Here is a 17010-nt window from a genome sequence, read left to right on the forward strand (position 1 = left end):
CACACATTTGAACATTTTTGAACTGCACATCACTCGTTTCCAGTCACCCACTACCCTGTGGCGTCGCTCTTTACGCTGCCTTAGCATTGTCTACAGATATATCTTGCTTGTGGGAAACAGCCCGGCCATTGTCCACCATTCTTTTTAATTTCCTACGCACGGACACAATGATATCTGAACCGCTGATAGCACTTTGGAGCTCACGAGTGATTACTTCTGCTGATTTTATGCGATTTTGAGCGACCACCCTCCGCAATTCTCGACGGTCACTTTCGTCAGTACGTGAGTTCTGTTTGGGTCTTGGTTCAGCTCAAAAAATGGTTCAAATGGCTCTGAGCACTATGGGACTCAACTGCTGAGGTCATTAGTCCCCTAGAACTTAGAACTAGTTAAACCTAACTAACCTAAGGACATCACAAACACCCATGCCCGAGGCAGGAGTCGAACCTGCGAACGTAGCGGTCTTGCGGTTCCAGACTGCAGCGCCTTTAACCGCACGGCCACTTCGGCCGGCAGGTTCAGCTCAGATTCAAAGGTTCAAATGGCTCTGAGCACTATGGGACTTAAAATCTATGGTCATCAGTCCCCTAGAACTTAGAACTACTTAAACCTAACTCACCTAAGGACATCACACACATCCATGCCCGAGGCAGGATTCGAACCTGCGACCGTAGCGGTCTCGCGGTTCCAGACTGAAGCGCGTAGAACCGCACGGCCACACCGGCCGGCCAGCTCAGATTGTTCATTCGCGTTTCCACTTCAAAATCACATGAGCAACAGTCGCTTGGATAGCTGTAGGCTGGTTGAAGTATCCCTGATAGACTCGTTACTCCGTTACTGATGCACATTCGAAGTCAACGAGCTCTCCTGACCGAAGCATTCTGCTGTTACTGCCCGTCTATTGACAACCCAACACTCCCGCCTCCATTTATAGTGGCGGATCCGCCTTTCGTGACATATAGTCGTCAATTCCGTATCACTTAGGGACGTCCGGATACTTTTGATGGGATAGTTTACGTGTCCGGTTTCGAGTCCTAGCAGGGCACACAATTTTAACTTGGCTCATTTAATCAAAGAAGTTGAAGCTTAAGTTACCGATTCGACGCGAACAATTCTGTAATTTTCCTTCGAAAATCTTTCATATGTTCCGTACCAACTGGAAGAAACACAATTTTGCTTCAGTTCTGCAATCACTATTGTTATGCAACGGTTGAACAGAAGAGCTATACATTTGTACGCAGATAAATAAATATCGCGTAACTGTAATGTAATTTAGAAGTGCATTGCACACGAACGAAATAACGTACGCGTGCTTTCAGTTCTAAAGTATTACAAGGCTATAAGCTGCGATAGCCACAGGGTAGAACAGCGAAACAAGAGTGACGAGACGTGGAGGGGCGATTGGGGGGGGGGGGGGGGGGGTGCGAAAGGCTGTGTGCGTGACGCCAAACAAACCAGCCGCCGTCTTGCCACCCTAATTACTGGTAAAAGAAAATCTGCGAGTTGGGAGTAACGAATACCCGACCACCAAAATTATGCTGCGGGGAAAGCTTCCCGCTCCAAACCACAGAAACATCATCAAACAACTCTTGCACGCTAACTGTACACTTTCGAAGCTGCTCGTGAATGAGGCCTGTGGAGACAGAATAAAAGCCATAGTTAAATGAGCACTTGTAAGTATGAAAACTGCAGTCCAAATAAATGTTTTGTGACTTTTACAGCTGTGCTGCCATGGCTTTCTTTTTTTCATTCCGTCGACTGTATCAGTAGGAGAAAGAACTACGACACGGTTTAATCATCTGTTTCATCAAGTTTGATGCGTTTATCGTACTATCTCAGCAGAAATAATGCGAGAGAGTTGGAAACATTTCACGATATGTTACAATTTGCAGTAACTTTTTATAGCAGTAGCTGACATACCCACCGTATCACAACACTCTGGTGAACGATAATCCTGAAAAAGAAACGGGGAAGAACTATTATTGTTTTCATCACTAATGACATGGCTCTGTTGCACTTGTGCCAGAAGGTCTGATACACGTATGGCAGAGTTTTCATTTAACAAGAAATTTTTGAATTCTTTTCTATGTGCAGTACCGAAAAAAGCGGCTTATTAATCACCTGAAACAACGCAGTATCATTGGTCTTGATCGATACACTATAGTTTGAAGAAAAGGTGAGGTTTAATTTTATTCTGCTTATGAGATTTATCGCTTTATTGTCCTCGGAGGAGTAGAAGCGTAAGTAAATGTAGCGATAAATTAAAGGTGCACTACTAGTCTTTAATGCACCCTAGTCTTTAACTTGTGTCAAAATACGGTGATCAGTATGCGCAACATTCAGTCTAGGGTACAACCATGTCCCGCGGACGAGTCCGTACACCTGTTGAATAATGTCAGCCGTTTGAAGACGGTCGCATTGTAGGCCTGCGGAAAGTTGGATGGACATATCTACGGATTATTGCACATGATGGGCAAAATGTAGCGGTAATGTGTCCGTGGAGCATTCCCAAAGGGACCAGGTTCTAGACGTCCGCATAGTACAAACGCATATCAGGATCGACACATTGTGGGAGCAGCAGTGGCCGACCGAACATCATCCAGGGAAGGAGTCTGGGCACATGTTGTATCTCATGTGTCACAAAAACCACCGGGAACTGTCTGTTCGCAACAGGACCAAGATCTCGCGTGCCTCTGGACGTGCTGCCACTGACACAGAGACAACAGCAAGAAGGGCTATTTTGGTGTCGTGCAAGCGTCGACTGGTGAATGGAAACCCGCTTGGGGGGGAGAGGGGGGGGGGACGTATGGTGTTTCTGGAGGGTGGAGCAACCAGTTTTCAGCAAGACAGTGCACGTTCATACGCGGCTGCTGCGACGCAACGTGCCGTCCTGGCCAGCAAGATCATCAGATTTCCGGCCAGTTGAGATCATATGGGTCAGGGTGAAGCGGGAATTTACTCGTTGTCCAGCACCTGCAAGAATCATTGCGGGACTGCAACAGAAGGTGCATGGCGCTTGGGACAATCTCTCGCCAGATGCCATTCGGCACCTTTTCGACCGTTTCGTGCGAGAATACACGACTTCGCCGCCGCCAGACTGTGGGATTTGGGGGAGGGTGGGTGGGTGAAAGGGTGGGTAGGGATGGATGCGACTGTTTGGGCACTCTTTACTGTGACACGTGTGTTTAATTTGGTCTGAATTTGCTATCATGTATTCTGCAATGATGAACTAACCGTCTCAACAGTTGTCGATAAAATGGCTTCGTCTTGGTGTTGCATTTCTTTCGGCAGTGTAACAACAGCAGTATGATGCGGCATTGGCAGCCTAACGTTACCCAATATTCTCCTATATTGTATTTCTGACAAAAAGGAAATATTCTTGAGTCCAACACGGCAGGTATAGGTGCGACTGAGGAAATGATGCAAAGGAAGTGTAACTAAAGTTGTGCGAAACTGTAAAGACTAGCCGGCCGGTGTGGCCGTGCGGTTCTAGGCGCTACAGTCTGGAACCGCGTGACCGCTACGGTCGCAGGTTCGAATCGTGCCTCGGGCATGGATGTGTGTGATGTCCTTAGGTTAGTTAGGTTTAAGTAGCTCTAAGTTCTAGGGGACTGATGAGCACAGATGTTAAGTCCCATAGTGCTCAGAGCCAACTGTAAAGACTTTCCAGCTATAAAAAAATTTAGAGTAGGTCATTACAGTCCCGTGCGGATACTTGGACCCTATCTTGAGAGAGCAAAGAATCTCTGCTTGTACCGAAGCTTCACCTCAAGGTAAGGCAAATGATGTTCTGTGGCGGTATTAACTCACGAAGGGTGGGAAAAGCGTATTCTGTACGCTGCAGTAAATATTTTGCTAAGTGTAAAGCGAGTTGCAAAAACAAAGATCATCACTGTGAGAGTAGGTAGGATTGCAGGGATTATAAGAAATATTGAAGAGTTTCATCAGCAATGCGAGATTTGTCGAAAGCAGTTCACCTTAGAGTGGGAGTGGTATATTGCAGGGAGCGACGAAAATGGGCCAGTAACATACAGTCAGTAGTTTCAGTTCATGTCAGACAACTAAGGCTAAGGAGGGAGAAAAATGAGCTGGGCGTAGTGGAAAAGTAGAACAAATTATTGTTCCGCAAGGCAGAAAGCACAAACTTACATCGAATCTGTGCGTCACTTTCTTTATTGGCTACGTGGACTGACAGCTGCGAAAGTGCTATCATGAGTTCGGTAGGTGAAATCACTTAATGTATTAATTGTTTGTACAGACGATTGACGGAAAAGTTGGAATTTGACGGAACGGAAAAATTTGGAAATTTGTGGTAAGTTCTATGGGACCAAACTGCTGAGGCCACCCGTCCCTAGCCTTTCACACTACTTACTCTAACTTAAACTAACTTACGCTAAGGACAACACACACACCCATGCCCAAGGAAGGACTCGAATCTCCGACGGAGGGAGCAGCGCGAACCGTGGCAAGACGCCTTTAACCGCGCGGCTACCCCGCGCGTCTTGACGGAACGTTTTTCCCTTTACAACTACACTCGGTTTATCATTGAGAAAGGTGAATATGTGTTTCGTCGTCGAAAATAGGGTGTACCTCTTCAATAATAATTTATTTCTTGGTTACCTGTGAGCTGACCGTTGTGGCCAAGCGGTTCTAGGCGCTTCAGTCCGGAACCGAACTGGTGCTACGGTCGCAGGTTCGAATCCTGCCTCGGGCGTGGATGTGTGTGATGTCTTTAGGTTAGTTAGGTTAAAGCAGTTATAAGTCTAGAGGATTGATGACCTCAGAAGTTAAGTCCCATAGTGCTCAGAGCCATTTCAACCATTTTTTACACAGACACTCAAGTTGAAATATATCATAAAGGGTAAACAGGTTTCGGTTTCTGCTGGTATTCAAGCGACTTTTTCTTACTCTCTCGTTCTTTTCTTTTTTTTTCTTGTTTTTTTGTCTCAGATCTTAAAGACTGAAACAGAGTCCACTCCTGAGAGGAAAATGACCTAGGATTTCATTTCGAGCCAACGCTATGAGTCCTGGTTGTGTAGCGTTAGCCCTACAGCCGCGAGGAAACTGCTGAGGATTGTGTTTCTGCGAAAATGCATAAAGCTCACTATCGCCCGCTGTCACGTATCTCTGGAGCGAACACATTTCGCCACGTTCGTTATGGCTACTGCTGGCATCCCAGAGATAAGCACGACAACGGCTGCCACTAAACTGCAGAGGCTACTGACCCGACAGTACAAGGAACACCTAAAGACGCGTCTTTCATTCATTCAGTGAATAATTTTCCGCAAGGCTGCTTCCTCGCACGATGAGTCACATCGACTTCCTGACAGTAAAAACAAAAACCCGTGCGGTCAAAAGCAGTTTTGTTGAGTACTGTACTTTTATACGACACACTAGGTACCATTCCCCTTCTCATTACACACACACACACACACACACACACACAAACACACACACACACACACACACACACACATATATATACACTCCTGGAAATTGAAATAAGAACACCGTGAATTCATTGTCCCAGGAAGGGGAAACTTTATTGACACATTCCTGGGGTCAGATACATCACATGATCACACTGACAGACCCACAGGCACATAGACACAGGCAACAGAGCATGCACAATGTCGGCACTAGTACAGTGTACATCCACCTTTCGCAGCAATGCAGGCTGCTATTTTCCCATGGAGACGATCGTAGAGATGCTGGATGTAGTCCTGTGGAACGACTTGCCATGCCATTTCCACCTGGCGCCTCAGTTGGACCAGCGTTCGTGCTGGACGTGCAGACCGCGGGAGACGACGCTTCATCCAGTCCCAAACATGCTCAATGGGGGACAGATCCGGAGATCTTGCTGGCCAGGGTAGTTGACTTACACCTTCTAGAGCACGTTGGGTGGCACGGGATACATGCGGACGTGCATTGTCCTGTTGGAACAGCAAGTTCCCTTGCCAGTCTAGGAATGGTAGAACGATGGGTTCGATGACGGTTTGGATGTACCGTGCACTATTCAGTGTCCCCTCGACGATCACCAGTGGTGTCGGCCAGTGTAGGAGATCGCTCCCCACACCATGATGCCGGGTGTTGGCCCTGTGTGCCTCAGTCGTATGCAGTCCTGATTGTGGCGCTCACCTGCACGGCGCCAAACACGCATACGACCATCATTGGCACCAAGGCAGAAGCGACTCTCATCGCTGAAGACGACACGTCTCCATTCGTCCCTCCATTCACGCCTGTCGCGACACTACTGGAGGCGGGCTGCACGATGTTGGGGCGTGAGCGGAAGACGGCCTAACGGTGTGCGGGACCGTAGCCCAGCTTCATGGAGACGGTTGCGAATGGTCCTTGCCGATACCCCAGGAGCAACAGTGTCCCTAATTTGCTGGGAAGTGGCGGTGCGGTCCCCTACGGCACTGCGTAGGATCCTACGGTCTTGGCGTGCATCCGTGCGTCGCTGCGGTCCGGTCCCAGGTCGACGGGCACGTGCACCTTCCGCCGACCACTGGCGACAACATCGATGTACTGTGGAGACCTCACGCCCCACGTGTTGAGCAATTCGGCGGCACGTCCACCCGGCCTCCCGCATGCCCACTATACGCCCTCGCTCAAAGTCCGTCAACTGCACATACGGTTCACGTCCACGCTGTCGCGGCATGCTACCAGTGTTAAAGACTGCGATGGAGCTCCGTATGCCACGGCAAACTGGCTGACACTGACGGCGGCGGTGCACAAATGCTGCGCAGCTAGCGCCATTCGACGGCCAACACCGCGGTTCCTGGTGTGTCCGCTGTGCTGTGCATGTGATCATTGCTTGTACAGCCCTCTCGCAGTGTCCGGAGCAAGTATGGTGGGTCTGACACACCGGTGTCAATGTGTTCTTTTTTCCATTTCCAGGAGTGTATATATATATATATATATATATATATATATATATATATATATATATATATATATATATATATATATATATATATAGGCAAGGGCGAGCGGCGGAAGCTGTCTCTCCTTTATCCCTTGAATACTTGTACCTCTGCCAATATAAAATTACACATTTTCTTTTATTTATATAAATCTTAGATTGATATACACTTAGATACGACTATGTCAGAAAATTTAACTACGGAGATAATGAAACCATCGGTTCTAGAATGTTAAAGGCTGTGATGTATTTAATACGACTGCATATACTATTGAATACTTTACAAATTTTACTACATATGCACTATTAACAGTTATTATGGAAACTTCCTCATTCACCAACTCTACCTTGTTATCCTGTATTGACACACACATTTAAACACGTCATTTACTTTTATGTGCTTACTAGGTGAAAAACTCGGCTTCCCCACGCATTTTATTTACAGCTGTGCGTCCACGCCCGTGCCTCGCCCCGTCTGACGTTGTGCTTAGTGTTTATGACGTTGTATATCCTGAATTGTGTATCGTACAATGATATACTAATTTAGATACTGTCTCCGGAATTTATTGCTAATAGAGTTACAGAAGGAAGTAATAAATTTAAACGTCATACACGATGTGGCTGTTTTTCACGCATGTCACTGTTTATGATGTCATATTTCCTGAACTACGTGTCGTACATGATATAACGTTGCAGTTACGTTCACTGGTATATGTGTATACTATCTGCAAAATTTGTCACGGATGCAGCTAGTAATAAAGAAGTAATGAAGTATAACGTCACGTCGCATGCGGTGCTTTTACCGCACGAAGAGTGGAAAAGTAGAAAGCGATAAACATTTTTCCTTTCATTATTTTGTAAAGGTTGTCAGCGAGAAAAATCTCATAAAGGTTTGAAATTATGCGTCAAGCTTGTTGCATGTCGCTAAGTATTCTCATTCCCAAATACTGGATGAATAAAATCTATGAATTCACCCCTTTAATAAAATGGTTCAGATGGCTCTAAGCACTATGGGACTTAACATCTGAGGTCATCAGTCCCCTAGACTTAGAACTACGTAAACCTGACTAACCTAAGGACGTCACACACATCCATGCCCGACGCAGGATTCGAACCTGCGACCGTAGAAGCCGCATGGTTTTGGACTGAAGCGCCTAGAACCGCTCGACCACAGCGGTCGGCCCCCTTTGATAGGTAGGTGCTTCATACCCCTACAGCGATTGTCACATGACAGCAAAATATATGTGTACCAGCTTTCGCTGAAATCGGTTCATTGTTTCAGGAGGAGATGGAAAGCATACCTACATACATACACATACACACACGCATACGTCCATATACCCACTTTTATAATACGTACACTTAACTTCCTGCCAGATGTGTTGCTAATATATTTAAGTGTCCATAGCATTGTTTTGCTTACATAAGTTTCGTAATTTTAGTGCTTCCTGTCGGAACAGCGATAAGATGGTCCAGACAGATACTAAATGAGGAGGCGTGGTTATACATGACTGAGGATGAGATATAATATTCTAACGCCAACATGAAGTTGTTCCAGTAACTAGTAATGACGACTTCCGGTGTAGTTCATTGCCTCATGCCAGCCTTTCTACAGGACGCCATTGGCGGCTTACGTTTCAGACAGATAGCTGTACAGTGTCAGTGACTGTGACGAGGGTATTAAAGTCTCCGTCCAAGTACTCGCCTTCACTTCCTCAGATACTGCGAAAGGGGTTGTGTAAGTTGCGCTTTGTATGTACCGGTAGTCCGCCATTAACGTCGCATTTTTTTGTTTGCCCCACAAGCGTAGCGATTGCTGCGATAAAGGTAGTGTTGAGATCTTCCGTGACGGTGTAACTGGATATCTGGATAGCTCGTCGGAGCTCGGAGCAGGATGCAAAGCTAGAAACTTTGAGTCGCAAAAGAAAGTTACTGATGATGCGTGCATGTGTGTGCAAAGGGATCACTCGATGCACAAATTGAACCAAATGATGCGTGCTGTAACCATCTACCGCGCCGCGCTGGCTGAACCAGGGACATGCAATTAAGGCTCACGACAGAGCGAACAGTAGATGTGCGTGGTTTAGCCGTTAAAGTGACTCAAGAGCTATACTCTCTCATCAGAAGTATGTGTAACGTGGAAATGACAACTAGATATCACGAGAGGCGGAAACGCCAGTATACAGGCTGTGTCACCAACTATTGCCACCAAGAATAACTCCGGAAGTATGATAGGAGTTGAAAAGTTGTGGGACAAAAGTTGCATGGGACAACGGGGGCCATAATATGACTTTGGTTTTTTGATGTTAAGTGGGGTCGCTTCAGTGATATGAAGTTCAACTTTGTTTATTTAAATGGAATGCTATAGTTTATTTTCTGATAGCGGCTATCGATACGAATCCATTGATGTGTAACAGTAAGGTCTTTGAAGGTCAACGAAGGTAAAAAAAAGCTGGCATGAACGTCCATTGACAGAAGGTGTTCGAAGTGATGACCATTGGTGTCAATGCAGTGCTGCAATCTTCTTGCCAAGGATTGAGTGGTTTTCCTTATCACTTCGGCACTTACCGGAGCACATGCTCTAACAGTTCTCTCTCGTATATCGTGCAAACGGTAAATATTCACCGAATAGCCGGCCGGAGTGGCCGAGCGGTTCTAGGCGCTACAGTCTGGACCACCGCGATCGCTACGGTCGCAGTTTCGAATCCTGCCTCGGGCATGGATGTGTGTGATGTCCTTAGGTTAGTTAGGTTTAAGTAGTTCTAAGTTCTAGGGGACTGATGACCTTAGAAGTTAAGTCCCACAGTGCTCAGAGCCATTTGAACCAATATTCACCGAATACGGCATATCAAAAAATGGTTCAAATGACTCTGAGTACTGTGGGACTTAACAGCTGAGGTCATCAGTCCCCTAGAACTTAGAACTACTTAAACCTAACTAACCTAAGGACATCACACACATCCATGCCCGAGGCGGGATCGAACCTGCGGCCGTAGCGGTCGCGCGGTTCGAGACTGAAGCGCCTAGAACCGCTCGGTCACACCGGCCGGCTACGGCGTATGCATCTAACGTGCCATTGACATGTAAACAACATTCGACGATTTCACACTACAATAGTAATAGGAACGGGAAGACTAGTATCGTCAAATCAAGCGAATGTGAATGATGTATTCCTTCGAAGAGCAAGTCGATATGCTTCTCATTTACGGACAATGCCAACGAAATTTAGCGAGAGGTAGAGACTTACACGCTGAAAGATATCCTCAACGTACTCACCCTACACGTCGTACATTTAAATATGTGTACGATAAATTGAGAACTACTAGATCTTTAACGCATCGGAAACATATCCGGCAAAGGAACGTTACTAACGAGGAAACGGAAATTGATACTCTTGCCACTGTGGTTCGAGATCCTTGTGTTATTTCGCGTTAGATCACAAGGGAATCTGGCATGAGCCAGAGTAGTGTTGTTCGTGTTCTGCATCGCCATAAATATCATCCTTAACATATCAGTCTCCATCAACAATTAACTGGTACTGGTTGTATCCGTCACATTGAATTCTGCCGATGGGCTCTACTTCGAATTCAGAGCGATGACACATTTATTAATTTGATTTTATTTACTGACGAGGCTACATTCACGAACATGGAAATGTTAATTTGGATAACATGCATTATGGGGCAACTGAAAATCCATGTTGGCTGCGGCAAGTTGCACACCAAATACCGTGGTCGGCGAATGTATGGTGTGGGATTATGGAGGATAGAATTAAAGGTCCCTATTTCATCGAGGGAAATCTTAATGGTAGGAAGTATACCATATTCCTACATGAAACATTAGGTCTATTATTGGAAGAAATACCTTTAGGAACAAGGAACAGAATATGGTATGAACACGATGGGTGTCCGGCACATTTTTCGCTGATGGCTAGATATAAGCTGCAGAGACAATTCCCAAATCGTTGGATTGGAGATGTGTCGTGGCCGGCTCGTTCGCCAGACCTGACGGCCCTGGGTGTTTTCTTGTGGGGATTCCTAAAAGAAATTGATTATAAAGACATTCCAACTACACCTGAAGATATGTGGGAGAGAATTGTCAGAGCATCTGCTTCGATAAGTGCCGATGTGATAAGGAATACCAGTCAATCCATAATAAGAAGATTGCAACACTGCAGTCATACCAGTGATCATCACTTCAAACACCTGTCAATGGACGTTCATGGCCCCTTTGTGACCTTCGTTGACCTTCAATGACCTTACTGTTACACATCATTGGATTCGTCTCGATAGCCGCTATCAGAAATAAGTACCAAACTATAGCATCCCATTTAAATAAACAAAGTTGAACTTCAAATATCTGGAGCGACCCCACCTAGCATCAAAAAACCAACGTCATATTACGGCCCCCGTTGCCCCATGCAACTTTTGTCCTACAAACTTTTCAGCTCCTATCATACTTGCGGAGTTATTCTTGGTGGGAACAGTTAGTGGCTCACCCTTTAGAAGGAGACGGGGAGTATCATGTTGTCAGTAGAGAATCAGTAACAGCAGAACGGAACGATCAGGAGAAATCAGTGATAAAGGTGGACTAGACATTGCATGTCAGTTGAGTAACAAATCCATCAGGACATTTCAACCCTTCTACAGCTTCCCAGGTCGTCCGTTCGCGATGTGATTGTGAAATGCAAACGCGAAGGAACAACCAGAGCCAAACCGAGACCAGGCGGACCTCGTGTAGTCATGGAGAGGGACGATCGTACATTGTGGAGGGTGGCTGTACGAAATTGCACGTAATTAACGGAAGCAAGCACTCGCGAGTTCCATGGTGCCGCGAGCAGTCCAATTAGCATAGTAACTGTTCATAGAGAGTTAAAAAGAATAGAGTATAATGGTCGAGCAGCTCCTCATAAGGTACATCTCTCTGAATTGAAAGCTAAGCGAAGCTTGAGATGGCCTACAGAGCGACGCCACTGCACATTTTACGACTGGAAACGAGTGATTTGGAGAGATAAACCATGATACAGCTTGTGGCAAGCAGATGGAAGGCTTAGTGTTTGGCGAATGCCTGCAGTACGTCAACTGCCATCATGTGTAGTGGCAACAATGAAGTCCGGTGGAGGTGGCGTTACGGTGTGGCCGTTATTGAGATAAGAAAACGCTAAATGCGGCAGGATATTAACGCATTTTACGGTATTGGATACAACATACAGCAAAGGATACGATGACTGTTTGCGTCAGGATGACAACGCCCTCTCTCATAAAGCAGCACCCGTGAGGTAATAGTTTGTGGAGAGTAACATTCCCAGAGTCCCGACCAGAACCAAATGGAACACCTTTGGTATCAGTTAGAACGTTGACTTCGCTCTTGACCACAGCGTCCAACGTCACTACCTTCTCTGGTTTCGGCTCTTCTGGAAAAAATGGCTGCAATTCATCCACAGATATTCACACACTTCATTGAAACTATCCTCACCGGAGTTCAAGCCGTCATAAAGGTGAAGGGTGGACACACCCCAGATTAACGTCCAGTAATAGGTGCCCATATACTTTTGATGAGATATTGCTATTATTCCAGCAGGGCTTGTTACAATTGGAATATTGAAGAAGACGTTGGAGGAAAATCTTCTGATCATAAAAATTACCCCACCGTTTTACTGGCCATATTTTAGTATTGAAAATTTGTTGCATCACTAGGGTTACAATCGCTTATTTCCCAGTCGATGGCGCAGCAGCGATGTCGGCTTAGAGCTGCAAGGATTTGTATCAGTATTTTCGTTGGAAGCTTACTGGCTTATTAATCACAGTCACAGCAGTGGGGCCATTACGGCGGCTGCAGCACAGAGTGAGGTTGGAGACCGCGGGGCGGCAGCCGGAACGAGGTCGCCCCCAAATGTCAAGGCGGTGTCTGGCTGGCCCGCACACCGCACGCCACACAGCTGGTCTGTACGCAACGGCCCGCCGGACGACGCGGGCTGGCCCACGAAGTACAGCCGCCGCGTGTCTTGGCCAGTGGCAGTTTGCATCGTGGCTAGGTCTCATATCACGCTGTACAGTTGATAGCGGCTCCATTGTCAAATGGCATTTACATTATACAGTCATACATTATCTCTTGTCATACTTGGCTTGCACCTATGGCGAATCCCTCCCGCCGGAGGTTCGAGTCCTCCCTCGGGCACGGGTGTATGTGTTGTTCTTAGCATACGGTGGTTTAAGGAGTGTGTAAGACTAGGGACCGATGACCTCAGGAGTTTGGTCCCAAAGGACTTCACACACATTTGAACATATAGCGAATCTCTTGTCTAGCGTGAGCTGTTATCAAATTCAACATCTTCTACACTGATGGGTAAAAAGACGCAACACCGGAAAATAATTAATGTAGATTGATGAAATTTCGGGAATACATTTGTCTAGGTAACACTTGTAAGTGTAGCAAGATCACAGGTAAATGCGATTTAAGCCGTTGCAAATGTGAAAATCTGGTACATTAATAACCGGTGAAACTGCTAGAATGTTGAATGCCAACGTGCATGCATTGTGTTGTACAGATGCCGGATATACGTTTGTGGGATTTCCACACCTGTTGCGCTCGGTCGCTCAATACAGGACCGGTTAATGCTGTTTGTGGATGACGCTCGACTTGATGATATCCTATAAGTGCTCCACTGGAGACAGATCTAATGATCGAGCAGGCCAAGGCAACACGTCGACACTCTGAAGAGCATGTTGGGGTATTGGGGTACAACAGGGGTTATCCTGCTGGAAAACACCTCCTGTACTGCGTTCATGAATGGCTGCCAACAGCTCGACTCACCAGGCTGACGTACAGATTTGTAGTCAGGGTGTGTGGGGTTATCACGAGAGTACACCTGCAGTCATACGAAATTCCACACCAGACCATAACTCCAGGTCTACATCAAGTGTGTCTAGCACCCAGAAGGGATGGGTGCGAGTCCTTAACTGGTGTCCTTCTAACCCAGACACGGTAATCACTGGCACCGGGACAGAACCAGCGTTCGTCAGAAAACACAACAGACTTCCACCATATCCTGCAATGAGCTCTCGCTTGAGAACATCGAATCGCAAATGGCTGTGGTTCGGGGTCAGTGGAATGCACGCTACAAGGCGTCTGCCTCGGAGCTGCCCTTGAAGTAAGTGATTTGTAACAGTATGTTGTGTCACTGTTGTGCCCACTGCTTCTCAGATTGCTGCTGGAAATGCAGTACGATGTGGCAGAAGTAATCGTCGAACACGATGGCCTTCGCTTTCGGCTGTGCCACGTGGCCGTCCGGAGCACGGTCTTGTTCCGACCGTACATTCTCGTGAACACCGCTGCCTCCAACCATGTAAAGTGGCTACATTCCTGCCAAGTCTTTGTGCAGTATCGCAGAAGGACCATCCAGCTACTCGTAGCCCTATTACACGACCTCTTTCAAACTCAGTGAGATGCTGAGAGTGGCGTCTTTGTCACATTAAAGGCACTCTTGACTAACACCAACTCATCACGTCCAGTCTCAAAGGTAACCAACGCTCGCATCGTTACAGGGTATATTTAAAACAAACCTGATTTGCATTTTTATAGTAGCGCTACTAGCGCCACTCTTATGCGACTGGCCCGAAATTTGACAGACGTCATCTTTCAGATGTAGAAACACGACTACCATCTTTCGTTTATGTCGCACGACTCCTTCATGCAGTTGCGATTTTTTTTCAGCCAGTGCATTTGCCAACCGATACTACTGCGTATCGACAACTACAATGTCTGATGCAATCAAGTCCCATCACGTTACACGTACCTACCATTACACCTGGGTACAGACAACTAGAGCAGAAAAATACCAAAGTAAGTAAATTAATTATTAAATATTAGTAACGTAAATTTGAGGTTTTGCATTTATTTGTTAGGGATTAATAATTTTTATAACTAATAATTTGAAAATGCAATTATATAAAACCTCCACTGCAAATTAGAATACTATTTATAGAAAAGTAAATCAAGTAATTTGTTTACTAATAATATAATGTAGTAAGTCTCTGTTTTGCTTACAATGATTAACTGTAGCCGGCCGTTCTCGCCGAGCGGTTCTAGTCGCTTCAGTCCGGAACCGCGCGACTGCTACGGTCGCAGGTTCGAATCCTGCCTCGGGCACGGATGTGTGTGGTATCCTTAGGTTAGTTAGGTTTAAGTAGTTCTAAGTTCTAGGGGACTGATGACCTCAGAAGCTAAGTCCCATAGTGCTCAGAGCCATTTGAACCATTTTGATTAACTGTACAATAAACTGTACTGTAATAATTACTGTAATGGAAGGTATTGTATTATGTTAGTGACATGCTTGGTGTAGGGCAGTTCGAATTGTCAGTTAGGTATTTATTTTTCTGTAAAGGAGTTGATATGCTATTGTTGTGAAGACGAAATGATTGTCATTTAGAAGATTGTTTTGAAGATAAAATCTGAATACTGAAGATACGTCCGTGAAATCTGGAACTTGATTATTTCTTCCATAATAGTAAGAGGAATCTTAAAAGAAGAAAGTCTCAAGTGACTGAAAAAAAAACCACAGGGGACTCTCGTATAAAAGACAGGTGAAAGATCGGAGCCGCAGAATTATACACAAATATCCTTAACGTATGCTTGCTGCCGAGTTCTTGAGCATATACTAAGTTCGAATGTAATAAATTTCCTTGAGAGCGGAAATATAATACCCACAAATCAACGAGGAAACACGGTTTCCTCTGTTCTCGCACGGTATCTGCGAACCACTGATGAAAGATAACAGGAAGATTCCACATAACTATGTTTGACACGGTGTCCAACTGCAGACTAATAAGGAAGGTCGGAGCATGCGAACTAGGTTTCTAGATATGTGAGTGGCTCGAAGATTTATTTAATAGAACCCACTACCGTTGTCCTGGACGGCGAGTGCTCGTAAAATTCACGGCTATCGTCAGGAGGGCCCAAGTGAAACGTGATAGGACCGCTCTTGTTCTCTGTATACATAAATCATCTGACGAATAGATTGAGCAGACTGGCCTTATACTCGGGAGGATGGAGGCTCCAAGCCCCACTCCTCCATACTGCTTTAGGTTTCCGATTGTTTCTCTAAATTACTTCAGGAATTTTCCGGAATAGTTCCTACTATGAGGCCACGCCGACTAGATTCCCATTCTACCCGTATTTGTTGTTGTGACCTTCAGTCCGAGGAACGGTTTGATGCAGCTCTCCACGCTAATCCATCCTGTGCTAGCCTATTCATCTCCAAATGATTATGGCGACCTACATCCTTTGAAGCTACTTACTGTATTCATCTCTTGGTCTCCTTCTACCACTTTACCCCCCCCCCCCCCTTTCCTACTTCCTTCAGTACTAAACTCGTGATTCCTTGATGTCTCAGAACGTGTCATATCAATCGATCTCTTCTTTTAGTCAAGTTATACTACAAATTCCTTTTCTCTCCAGTTCTATTCAGTACTTTCTCATTGGTCACATGATCTATCTTCTATACACAAAATTTCAAAAGCTTTGTTCTCCTCTTGTCTGAACTGTGTATCATTCACGTTTCAATTCCAGACCTTCAGAAAAGACTTCCCGACGCCTGAATCTATCTTGGATCTAAACAAATTTCTCTCCTTCAGAAACGCTTTTCTTGCCATTGCTAGTTTGCGTTTATATCCTCTCTTCTGCAGTCGTCATAAGTTATTTTGCTGCCCAAATGACAAAATTTATCTACTTTTAGTGTCTCGTTTCGTACTCTAATTCCTCGTCGTCGACTGATTTAATTCGACTACATTCCATTACCTTTGGTTTCCTTTTTATTTATTTATTTATTTATTTATTTATTTTTTTTTACGTTGATGCGACACTCTCTAGTCAAGACACTGTCCATTCCGTTTAACTACTCTTTCAAGTCCTTTGCTGTCTCTGACAGAATCACAATGTCATTGGCAAACCTCAAAGTTCTAATTTCTTCTCCCCGAACTTTAATTCCTTCCCTTTGATTTCCTGTAATGCATGCTCAATGCACTGATTTAATAATACTGGGGATCGGCTACATCTTTTTCAATCACTGCTCCTCTTTCTTGCTCTTT

The 17010-nt window shown here is 45.5% G+C and overlaps 1 protein-coding gene across 1 annotated transcript in view; it reads right to left on the reverse strand.

Moving 5' to 3' along the window:
• The window catches only part of LOC126457445 (unconventional myosin-XV), a 945978-nt gene that overhangs the window by 705366 nt on the left and 223602 nt on the right, over positions 1-17010 (reverse strand). The gene's annotated exons all lie outside the window — the stretch shown is intronic.

The sequence above is a fragment of the Schistocerca serialis genome, chromosome 2, assembly GCF_023864345.2.
Source record: "Schistocerca serialis cubense isolate TAMUIC-IGC-003099 chromosome 2, iqSchSeri2.2, whole genome shotgun sequence".
In the NCBI taxonomy this organism is placed as follows: Eukaryota; Metazoa; Arthropoda; class Insecta; order Orthoptera; family Acrididae; genus Schistocerca; species Schistocerca serialis.